The sequence below is a fragment of the Engystomops pustulosus genome, chromosome 3 (genome assembly GCF_040894005.1).
Source record: "Engystomops pustulosus chromosome 3, aEngPut4.maternal, whole genome shotgun sequence".
NCBI classification, from domain to species: domain Eukaryota; kingdom Metazoa; phylum Chordata; class Amphibia; order Anura; family Leptodactylidae; genus Engystomops; species Engystomops pustulosus.
Genome location: NC_092413.1, coordinates 43,166,131 through 43,174,459, shown reverse-complemented (window position 1 = coordinate 43,174,459; position 8,329 = coordinate 43,166,131). Strand labels below are relative to the sequence as shown.

Below are 8,329 nucleotides of genomic sequence, written 5' to 3'. Positions count from 1 at the left end.
TTAGAATGTAATGATGTGTTAAATGCATCTCATGAATCTCATCTCTGATCTGTCTTATTTCTCTTTCTATGTATCAGATGCTAGTGAATGTTCAGAAGCTAAATGAAAGTGTATATAAACCTGGACCCTGATAATCTAACTACATTGTCAGCACACAGCACCTCATACCCCTAGAGGGATCATAATGTGGCTGCTTCCACTCTGGAATTTTGTTGAATTGTAAAGTAAGGAGTTAAAAATGATCTTTATTGTGTAAACATCACTAGGGGATTGAATTTGAAAATTGTCTTTCATGAGCAAACCCCTTTATGTTTTCTGTGAGAAATGGTACAAAACTGAAACTCTTCACATACTTTGTACATCTATTGCCAATACTTGAGTGGTGCCCAACACTTTTTATATATTTTCCTTGAAATTTACCAAAAGTCTCTGAAAGTAAGGCAGTGCAAAGTAGACGGATAGTCTTAAACTGATGATAAATCTGGAGAAGGACAGGACTCTCTAACTTTGCACCTCCTATTGTGTAATTAAAAAATACATCCGATTTTGCTACATTCTTGTCAAACTTTGGAGCAATATATTACACACCCCTATTACAGAGGCCACGCCTATTTGCCACACTATACAGATTGATACTTTTGCCTCTCCATTTTTTTTAATTCTATAACATCTCCTGCAGCTGGTTTAATTTCTTATTCTCTCAGACAACTCTTTAGACATTTTCCCTTTTCCCATTAGTCAGATTATCTGACATTGATACAATAGGTAGTGGGGTGAATATATGATAAATGGTGCAGATGATGTAAAATGTTGCCTGACATCTCTTTGGCTGAAGAGAGGGTGTTCCATATGACTCACTAGAAGGACTAAGTTCACTTCTGAGATAGATCCAAATTCTTATAAAGCCTTCAAAGCCTAGCGCTTCGGCCCGTGAGAGACAAGTCGCAACTGTGATTCATCATGCTGACACAAGTTGTTTAAATCTTTTGTGCTAAAATATGTGGGGTGCCACAATGTAGAGTAATGTTCATGACATTGGAGTTTGCCTATATATAAATATATGATATCCAAGGTTACTAGATACAAGTAGCATACCAAATAGTATCTAAAAAGCAACACACACAAAAAGGTAACATTGGAGCAGTCATTACTCCTGGATTCTAGGGGTACATTATGAGAAAGCGAGTGTGCAAATAGTTGAGGGAAAGAGTGTTATGTTGTGCTAGTTGTTTTTATGAGTCGTTTTTATGTAACATTATTTTTCAAAAATATGGCCCATAGTGGTTGTTCTTCTGGGAGTTTTGGGAACCTCTTGAGTGACAAGACATAAGTCTTGTTATAATTTAGATGCGCAGCTTGCCCAATCCCTGCACAGATCCTGACAGGCAGTTTCCTGGTGTGTTGATTATAACCCTGATGGAGGCCGGTGATCCAGCCCATTACCGGCCCACGCATGAAGGAAGGGTCAACAGTATCAGATTGGTGTCAACGCCTAGGACCGCACAGATCAGTTGTCAAAAGTTGAAAAACTGAGAATGGAACCAGAACCAATAGCTCAACCGATGTAATGGCGGAACCAAGTCATTGCCGTAACCTCACGCTGAAATGGATCAGAGCTGATCTGCATTACTCTGGTCTGACCACATGATTATAATAGTATTAACACCATAATCACATTGCCTGCAGAAACATATTGCTAAAATAATAGTGGGGATTTATCATACAATGGCGCAAAGTGCACCAGCATATGACACATTCCTCACCCCCACCTGGCACCCACCTGATTTATCAGGAGGCTGGAGCTCCTGATAAATCCAGCGAGTGCCAGGGAAGGGTGCGGGTGAGGATTGCAACAATCTGGGTTGGGCTGCTGGCATTTCTAGGCAAGATCCCACCAGAAACTGGTGCAGGTTATGCTGACCGTGCCCCACTTCACACACGTCCTGGCTTGTGATAGACACAGTTTCTGGCCATACCCCAAGAACTGTGCCTATTTCAGAGCTTGTACGCCAGAATTCTGGCACACAGGCTTGGGCAGGGCAGGGGGTTTACTGATTCCCAATGCAGAGCCAGGAATTGCACTTATATCTCCCTTTACTCCACTTGGGCAATTTGGGGGTGGGGCCAGGACATGGCGTCTGTGCCCTAGCTATAGCCTGTGGTAGGTTTGGGCACAGGCTAAAGCTCAGTTCTACACCAGCAAGGGCCAGCGTGGAAGTCAGCTGAGCACACAATGCACCCGGCAGCTGTGCACCGAATATCTAACTAGAGGGCGCAGCCCCGGATTCATCAGGTGTGTCGCAGGGGGTGGGGTTTGAATCCAGCCCATGATGCACCAGCGTATGATAAACCCCTCTTAATGTAACAGATAAAAAGATGAAGATGCATAAATATATGGATGACAAATATACACTGTAGAAGAAAGAAAGAAATGTGGGGTAGAAGATAGATGTCCAAATGTCAATGGTTTTCTGTAGAAAACTAAATATATTTATATAGAAATAAAGAAAAATAGACAAACAGATAAGCAAAGAATTGTAACATAAATGTTTATAATTAAAAAATCCCACTTTATTTTTCCTGATCACAAAGTCTGAATACACTGGGTGTATATTTCTCGACATTTTTTACAGATTTTACAAAGTTCTCTTTATTCATACACTTTATACCTTGTACCTGGATGTTACACATTTTCTGTATGCTGTTTTCCACCTGTAATGTCATCTGTGCAGTCAATATTCCCATGGAAAAGTTGGTGCAGAGCAGCCACACATCCATCCTCCATAGCTCATTGTGAGCCTGCAGTTCTTCTCCAGAGATCCCACATCAGGACAATGTGCAGCTCCTGACATCCCCTGATGAATGGAGGCCAGGCAGGTGCATCTGTGCCATTATACCAGGCTGCCTTGTCATTGTCACAGCTGCAAAGGGAGAACCAGGGGACAATGAGCCTGGACTTCCATCTACATTCTTCTTATTGTTTGTTTGTTGTTCCTCATGCATTTGGCTCAGGCACTTGTAGCACTGAGAAGAAATTAAAAAATGTTTATCTCAATGACAGTTTAAAGGCAGAAGTTGGGTTTGGAGACCAGGAATCTGCATTTTGTATTGGCTGAATAGGAGGGAAATAACTGTGCTATATAAATGAAATGCAAAAATAATATTGTATTTATTGTTACAGTTACAATTATATTAGCTAGTAATGTGGATGAATTAAATGTTATATGCTGCTATATAATAATGTAGTACTATTTTTTTACTAAATATATTAGATAGATAGATAGATAGATAGATAGATAGATAGATAGATAGATAGATAGATAGATAGATAGATAGATACTGTACATATTCTTTAATAAAGAATTTGTGACCCCAATTTCAGAAGAATCCTCATCATCCTCAATCCATTCTCCTCATGTGGAGGCCGATGATATAAGGGCTTATTAGCACCCTGCTCTCATGAGGTTAAGTGTTGATCCAGATACTTTCACCAATGACACTCTGGAGACCCTTCAATTACAGATAAGAGGCAGTCACTTCCTTCAGGTCCGTCAAAGGAATATTCTAATATCAAGATCGAAGCTAAATAATGGTCCAGGAACTTGAGGACATTCAAAGCTTCACAAACAGTATGATAGATAGATTATAGAAAGATAGATGAATGGTAGGGAGATTGATAGGTACATAGATAGATAGATAGATAGATAGATAGATAGATAGATAGATAGATAGATAGATAGATAGATAGATAGGAACGTAAATTATGGGAGGTAAGAAAGAGAAAGAAAGAGAGAGAGATAAGAAACGAAAGAAAGGGATTCAGTGAGAGAAATATAAGTAAGAACTATCCTATTAAGATAATGAGATAGATAAATATAAAAAGATAGATATAGAAAGATAGATAGATAAATAGATACATATATATATATATATATATATATATACATACATACATAAAAAGACACACTTGCAACCTATATTGTCACTAGGTTTTTAGGTATCTGAAAGATCATCGATTGATACATTAATAAGAAGAGAGACTGACAAAACAATGTGAAAGGCAGGATACAACGAGAAATGTAGGATTAGAAAAAAATTTATATGGAGAGCCATGTAGAAATATAGACATAGATGATGATAGATATGAGATAGATGGCTATAAATAGACAGAAGAGATAGATAATACAGTTATCTTTTGATGATAGATGATGAAGATGTTGCAATAGATAAATAGAAAGATACATCATAGAAATAAAGATCTATACTTTACATATATTAAGAGACATATAGCCATGATAAAGTATAGATCTAGAAATAGATGGATGATAAATAAATAACAGATAGATAGACAGATCGATAGATAGATAGATAGATAGATAGATAGATAGATAGGATATAGATGGATGGATGGATGGATGGATGGATGGATAGATAGATAGATAAATAGAAATAATCCATGAGATTATCCTTTTTTTAAACCTCGCAGGCTAGTATGAGGATGAACAGTTTTAAAACTCACAAAAATCCTTTTATTTTTAAAGAAAAAATATTTTAAAAATCACACATCAATTAGTGAATTAAATCAACAGAAAATCTTCCTGTAGCACAATCTCCATACCGGCTGAGCCTGGTGTCAGTAGGGTTTTACCTAATGGCAGAAAGTTAACAGCAAATACAAATGTAATTTTTCCGCCTACAATGTGATATTTCCTGGTCACGTCCAGTACATCGCGGATAAAGATTTATCTGTACACCCCAGTGTCACATTACCTGTCTGCTATTTCATTATTATTTTCTGAAATGTTGTATTTTTATTGTCTTTTAATTCCCCATCGCATTTTCTTTAGATTAGATTTGTTATTTTTTTTTCTAAATGTTTAAACAATAAAGCATTCCCAAAATACTATTCCACAACACAAGTGTTCTGTTATTGGGAGATATTTCTAGCTGTCCCTTAGTTCATTAAGGTGGTAAATATTAATTACCATGTAAATAGTAAGTGTGCCCTTCCATCCTGGGCGCCATATGCTGGAGCCTATAAACCTCTCTGTCTATAGGTCCTTATTTAGGTCCCTGCTGCTGTTATTGCTCTGACCCTTCACGTTGATTTAATCTGCCATTTACAATGTGACTTTATGTACTGCAGCAAGGAAATGAAATTACACAGGGCTCTTACCAATGTGCTGAGCCAGTGATGCCTCTTATGGGAATTATAGACAGCAAAATGACCTTATAATGGTTTATCATATTATCCTCAGTTCTCTAAATGGCTCCCTCTAAATTTTTATCTGCGAAGTCCCTGTCCACAAGTAATAATACTATTAATAATAATAGTGTATTTAAAAACAAATTGGAGACATATTATATTTCACATATGTTGAATTTCATTTTCTGAATTTTATCAAAACGTTATAGCAAAAATTTTTTAAATATAAAATTATTTATATATCAAATAAATTACAGAGAAAGAACGGGATATAAGAAATTACATGATCGATTACTAAATCGATCACAACATCGTGTAGTTAAGTGGAAAAAAAATAGTCATGATAGCAGAAGAAGTAAATTATGATTTATGATAAATGAAATATATAATATTGGCGGAAACAAAAAATAATAATAAAAGGTAACATAAATAAAAATATAACATATAGAATTAGACCTATTGTTACACACAAAATGATTACAAAATTATATATATATATATTACTTAAAAAACACTAAATATTATAATTATTATCATCACCATTATTGTTTTATACCTAATATGCAGGAATCTAATAATAACGATAATAGTAATGACCATGATAAAAAATAATTAATAACAATAGCAAAATACCCAATGTAACATAATAATAATAATAATAATTATTATTATTATTATTATTATATGGGTGCGCAATTTAAAATATTAATGTACCTAATATACGGTAAACTATAGATATACCTAAATTAAAAAAAACAATTGCAATAAACCAAATAAACATTAATGCTGCTACACTATTTGTATAATATATAGAAGATATATTTATATATATATAATAGAGCAGTAAAATGACAAATATATATGTAATTACAATGGTGTATTATCTTCCAGCCATGTCTTCACCTTCACCTCCAGGGTTACAGTTACACTAGTATCACTATCTCTCCATATAACCTGACCTGTATGTAGCTCTATTTCCTGTCCTGACTCTGTCATCTTTGTCACCAGTGTGTGAGATGTGGCTTTCAGAGCAGTCAGTATGCAAAACCCAGACTTCTAATAATAACCCACACGGCTCCACTTAACATGTCCCCTGCCAGAGGAGAAGGAACCTATGCATGGCAATGGCAGCAATTCATTCATTGTTCTCTCTCATATCCACTCCCTCGCCTATTGTTTTATGTTGTCTGTGAATATTTAGCAGCTACTTATGCACCTGTAAACTTGACATAACATTAAGGTTATGATGATGGTAGTTCTTTCACTTCCACATTGGGTGATATAAATATAATCATAATGAGTAGATGTATATTATGGCATATGGGTAAACATATCAAACAAAGTTTATTGGTAATATACTATACACTTGTGTGTGTGTGTGTGTGTGAGTGTGTGTGTGTATAGATCATATACATTGTGTACAAGTGATTTGTTGATCCAGCAGGAAAATATGGAATACCCTTGAATAAGCTTTCTATAAGACTGAAGTTTTATTTACTTATTTACTTTATTTACTTTATTTCTCTATACTGCAAAAAAACTACAGAAGTGAAAATATAGTTTGAAGGTTTGCACTTCTCTCATGTCCATTCCACTTAGTTCCTGGACAGCAAATGTAAATACTATAATGTAAATATACTGTAAATACATTGCATTTGTGAATGATTCATTCTAGAGATGGATAAAAGAAAGATGATGGTAGATAGAGAGAAAGATAGATAGATAGATAGATAGATAGATAGATAGATAGATAGATTGATTGATTGATTGATTGATTAATTAATTAATAGAGAAATAGATATCAACATTTATAGAAATAGATTGATAGTTTTGGGGAGAAAGGAGATGTAAAATAGAAAAAGATGCATAAAATAGATAGCAAGATATATAGAATAGGTGGATATGGATATATGGATAGCTTAAAAATATTTGATAAAAAAAGAAAGATTAATAGAAAAATAAATAGACAGACAGATAGATAGATAGATAGATAGATAGAAGTACAGAATAATTTTGACCTTAAAATTATAATGTTAAATTCTCTTATATAACTATAGTTAGAATTTTTTTTTAAGTGACAGTGAATAAAAATATGATTTAATTTCTTACATTTTCCATGTAAGCCATGTACAAGGGGTTAATCCTATTAAATGTTCCCTACCCTCTATATGTCCCTATCAAATATTGCCCAACACTTTGTCTTCAATTAGAAATGTGGATAAAGCATGAAGGATTTGGCTGCATTAAAGGTAAAAAGGTCAACCACATATCATCAGGGTGTCTGTCACTAAATGAGTATTTGGGCATCTTATTGCTAAGAGTATCAAGGGGATTCCAGTGTGAGGAAGAAGCAGGGCTGGGAATGTGACGCCTGGGTGCGAGACTCTGGCCCGATGTCAGTGGGGAAGGTCATCCTTTAGCTCTTCAATCCAATGTTGACTTTTCCCCTAAAATACAAAATGGTTTTTATTTACTGGGTATGTAGGGAAGGCGTCAGCGGGTTGGGGGTTGCTTGGATGCCTGTCGGTGTAATAATGAATGTAATATTGGAATGTAAGGAGAAAGAGACAAGTGCCCAGACTCAGTGGTGTGGAAAAAGACATGGGTTCTTCTCCAGTTGTTTACAAAGGAAAGGAACGAGCAAACTCCGGCTCTAAACCAATCAATGGCAGAATGGAGTCTCCAGTTACAAGGCTGACCTCTGGAAATGAGGCCTTCCTCCTGATAAGTGCAGGTTAGACACCTGAGATAAACCCCTTTCTGCTACTCTGATGGGGACTCAGATAGGGACAGCTCAGTCCTTATCTGCAGGGAGATTTAATTGCTTGTGAGCCTCTGTATAATAGAAAGGAAACTGTAAAAGGAACTTAATTATCCTCCCTCCAAGGGTAACTGTTATTGCAATGCCTTATACAGCAATACATCTTCTCAGGATATTGCCGAATATCCATGGATCCAGACTATGGACCCATAAAGAGCTGTATGCTAAGTGCTCCGGGCCCAATTGCTTTATTGTCATTTCAGCTATGACACAAATTAGGCCGGAGCCTTGTAATGTGACAGGGACAAAGCAGGTTAAGTAACATGAGAGAGCAGCAGGAAGTTCTGGTGCCAAGTATTGAC

At 35.8% G+C, this 8,329-nt stretch overlaps 1 long non-coding RNA gene across 1 annotated transcript in view; it reads right to left on the bottom strand.

Moving 5' to 3' along the window:
- Positions 1 to 2,549: 2,549 nt before the first annotated feature.
- The window catches only part of LOC140120457 (uncharacterized), a 33,366-nt gene continuing 27,586 nt past the window's right edge, over positions 2,550 to 8,329 (bottom strand). The window contains exon 2 of the long non-coding RNA XR_011853804.1: positions 2,550 to 3,024. This is a non-coding gene — a long non-coding RNA (uncharacterized lncRNA). The remainder of the gene's footprint in view (positions 3,025 to 8,329) is intronic.